Here is a 4,703-nt window from a genome sequence, read left to right as displayed (position 1 = left end):
TTTCAGTCCAATAACTTTTTGGCATGCACGGAAAAGGCGGATTTTCCGGATTTCCCGGGCACAAGGCTCTTCCCTGGTTCGGCTTGAGTTTTATCAGCGGTCATTCCTTAATGCCTTTGATTTCATTCCTTATTATTATGATTATTATGATTATTATTATTATTATTATTATTATTATTATTATTTTTATTATTTGATTTCATTCTAAGAACTTTTCGGCATGCACGGAAAAGGCGGAGTTTCCGGATTTCCCGGACACAAGGCTCTTCCCTGGTTCGGCTTGAGCTTTATCAGCGGTCATTCCTTAATGCCTTTGATTTCATTCATTATTATTATTATTATTATTATTATTATTATTATTCGATTCCATTCTAAGAACTTTTCGGCATGCCCGGAAAACGCAGATTTTTCGGATTTCCCGGACACAAGGCTTTTCCCTGGCTCGGCTTGAGTATTATCAGCGGTCATTCCTTAATGCCTTTGATTTCATTCATTATTATTATTATTATTATTATTATTATTATTATTATTATTATTATTATTCGATTCCATTCTAAGAACTTTTCGGCATGCCCGGAAAACGCAGATTTTTCGGATTTCCCGGACACAAGGCTTTTCCCTTGTTCGGCTTGAGTATTATCAGCGATCATTCCTTAATGCCTTTGATTTCATTATTATTATTATTATTATTATTATTATTATTATTATTATTATTATTATTATTATTATTTTTTGATTTCATTCTAAGAACTTTTCGGCAGGCACGGAAAACACGGATTTTCCGGATTTCCCGGACACAAGTTTCTTTCCTGGTTCGGCTTGAGTTTTATCAGCAGTCAAGCCTTCATGTTACGATTTTAGTCAAACAGCTTTCGGCGTGCACAGAAAACGCGGATTTTCCAGATCTCCCGGACACGTGGTGCTTCACTGGTTTAGCTTAATTTTTGGGCTCATCCTCGGTGTAAAAATCTGTGAAACTCACAGATGACGTAGCACAAAGGAAAACAAAAGAGCAAAAAAACATCAAACAATAACCTAACCCTACCACGAGCTAACAAAACAAAGAAAGAGTTTCACAGGTTTTTACACCGAGGTAATGAAACCCAATTTTTGCAGCAAAGAAGCAGAAATACACAAGATTTTATTCAACCAAATTTTCAACATACGCAGAAAAGGACGGTTTTTGCGGACACAGTTACTTGTTAGTGGCTTGTTAGGACGAATAGTGTAACTCATTTTAATTGATGACAGAAATTTTGCTCTTTTGCATCGATGTCGTCTTCGTTGCCAGAGATCTGATAACTTTTCAATATCCAGTAACACGTTGCTAAGATTACAAACATGTGTCACTCAGCCTGATCTCAGTGACGTGAACAAAGGAGGAAGGATTGCCATAAGCAACATCCTAAATGCATTCCTGTTAAAATTTAGTCCTAAATCACTGCACAAAATGTGTCAGGTTTCCCGGTTGTTTCTGTGAATTATTGTCAACAAAGAGAGCTATTACCCGTTTACGATAACAGCCTTGATTGCATTGTTTGTGCTTTGGATTTCCTTGATTAGACGGCGAGTTTATCTCGGAAAAGTGTTAAATCGCAAAAACCATGCTGGGTCAACAGGAGTGGCTCGACTGAGTAAACAAGCCAAGCGATCGTATCGATGTTGTGTTTCATTGACTTGATCTGTTATTTCTTTGGGTTTCCTGTGGGAAACACCATCATTGTGCGGGATTGGTAGTCAAACGTACTTAAGGTACAAAAATAGAAACGCCCCTTTTCACACCCATTCGACAGTTACATGATGTGTGACACCTATTTGACGACAAGTTGCAAGTGAACACATGACAAAGAAATAGTAAACTCTCGTGCATCGTTGATCATTATTATCACGGGCAGCGCTTTCAAATTTATGTGTCAACATTTCACTGCTTTGATCCACTATATGAGAGACGCAATCATTTTACAACATCTGAGCTACAGGAGAAAATGCAGCGCACAAGACAACCGTGCCGACAGCTAAATAGTGAAGGGATAAAGAGCGCTGCACTGTGTTATCTCTTACCAGTTATCAGCGGAAGGTGCAGCATCATAAGCGCAAAATGTATTTTTAAAGCAAAAGATAAAGATTTGGGCAGGGCGTGGACTTCTATTTGCAGCAAACGTGATTCATGCGACAATGCTATTTCAGGTCAGTATTTATTGGAATACCTTTGTTTCCGAGGAAATTTGGAAAACATTTTAAGTATCAAAAATGAAATTGAACGCATTTGACTGTGCTGTGTTTCAGGTATCCACAACGCAGCGTTTTTCTTTAGCGCCATTTCGAGCCAAGAGAAGAAACACTGTTGCATCAACGAAGAAACAGACGATGAGAGTAGTTCTTGCGATGACATTCCAAGTTCCATGACGCAACAGTGGCTCGAAGGGAACTTGACGAGTATAAACAAATCACTGTGCCCCGCAATCTCATACTGGGTCGCGTTGACTACAATAAATGGCGCCCCTGCCAGCCCAATTTCGGTTCACAAGGCCCTGCTAAATTGCGGACTGGATGTCACAGCAACCCAGGTAACGAATGTCGTATCTTTCTTTGAGAGCTCTCCTTGAGATGTGTCTAGCAATCCAATGTAAAGCGAGATAAAAAGAAAAGGAACAAGCACAATCACAGTGCTGCAGGTAGCAAAACAAATCGTGAAAATGTTCTGAGACATTGTCCCATTTAATTTGTATTCGACAGGTGCAGTTCCAGGATGGAAAGGAATCTCCAGCCACGGCAGAACTTTACAAAGTGTTCAAAGATCATAAAAATCCTTTCATGCGAGACCTTGTGAGATCATCTTACAAACACTCCTACAGAGACGAGGCCAGGAAGCTGATCGGTGAGGATTGCTTATGCACCCAGGAGTTAGACGATTGTGGCAGTGAAAACGTCGTGCGAGTGACCCTGGTTAATCAGAAGTTTCACGCGTTCTTGCTGAAAGCAATCGAACGTCTGACCGCGGCAAAGCTACAACTGGACAAATTTGGCTTCGAGTCCAACACGGCGACGTCGCAGGCGTCCACCAGCCAGCCACCGTGCGACGACGAAAAGATGCTGTCAAATAAACTCGCAATCCTGGTTAACGATATAGCAATCGCCATGGGAAAACTTGGCTATGCTACCTACAGAGGAAAAATCTACAAGAAAGATCCCAGATCCACGTTCACGTTTTCATACAAGTGCGAGACAAGGGCTTTCGTAAACACCTTGGCCACCAATGAGCAGTTTAAGTCGCGGATGCTTCCGCAGATGAAGAAAATCATTGACCTGTTGTCGGATCCTTATTGTGAGCTGTTTCGACCACTAACCGTGGATTACGATCTCATCGAAGTGAACAACGGCGCTTGCTGGTCATTGAAAGGAAGGAATTTCGTCGAGGACGCCATCGAAGAACACCAAATAGGCAAGGTATCACCCAGAGCGTTTTGCCCGTACGAGCCAAACCAAATTCCCGACGCAAAATACTTTCGCCAGATTTTGGAAAACAGTCTCACTCCTGACGACGTATGTGGCTTCTGCGAAGAGTTTGTCAAACTCCTAAACTACAATAAGAAAAAACACAAGGACAAGGTGTTGTGTCTAGTCGGAGACGCTAACAGCGGCAAAACAAGCCTGTTTTTCCCGATCCTCAGCCTCGTACATCACGGAAACGTAGCCACGGTTACCAAACAGCGTGCCTTTAATAAATCGATGATTACGCCATTCACCGAGGTCATATTCTTGGACGAGGCTACGGAATCAACCCTAGATATCGACGACTGGAAAACGTTGACACAGGGTGGTTATTCCGCACACGACGTGAAGTATCAGAGGGCAAAATCTTTCATCAACCGCTGTCCCATGTTGATAACTTGTCAGAAAAAGCTCGACTTTGGACCGTCTGATCAACCCGCCATGGACAGAAGGCTCAGCACGTTCCAGTTCAAGAGACTGGCGAACCCCACAAAACGTGCGGCTACTTGGTTGAAAAAGCACCCAATGGAATGCCTGATCTGGGCAACACGAAAAGCCCAAGAGACACAACATCGTGAAACCGACGAGGAGGACCAATCAGAAACAGACGAAGAGCGTTCGTTGTACGAAGACAGTGCCTTAAAGCAGAGCGAGAAAGAAGCACTACAGTCGGTGTCGTTGGAGGAGATAATGACCGAGAACACCGCGCCAGTTCCTGTAGAGGACCAAGACGAGCAAAGCGACTCGGAAGCTTCAGATAGCCAGTCAGATGCCAGTCACGCGGGTGACGTCTTGTACGCCCTTGAGGAACATCTCAGAGGCCTGCAGCCAGATAGCCTTCGTCACAGGCAGGTATTGCACATGCTCCAGACCGAGAGGGCCAAGAGGCACAGAGCGGAAGAGGACAGAAAGGAGCAGCACAAACGGCGCAAGACCCTGCTCAGAACTAAGGGCGTGTCCACTCAGAACGCGGAACTCATCTCCTCGAATCCCGAAGAACCGTTGCCTAGTGCAGTCACGAGGGAACTGGACCGATATGAGGAGGAGCAAAGGCAAGCCCGAGAGCATAAACGCCGAGAGGCTGCGAGAATAGCATTCGAAAACGCTTGGGTCCGGACGACGGAAATAGAGCTCAAGGAGTGCTATGACAAATTGCGAACGAGCGACGAACGTTCCGTTCGCGCCAACCTTAAGGCCTACATGCGAATGCT

This window comes from Montipora foliosa, chromosome 3 (genome assembly GCF_036669935.1).
Source record: "Montipora foliosa isolate CH-2021 chromosome 3, ASM3666993v2, whole genome shotgun sequence".
In the NCBI taxonomy this organism is placed as follows: Eukaryota; Metazoa; Cnidaria; class Anthozoa; order Scleractinia; family Acroporidae; genus Montipora; species Montipora foliosa.
Note: the sequence above shows the minus strand (reverse complement) of the source record.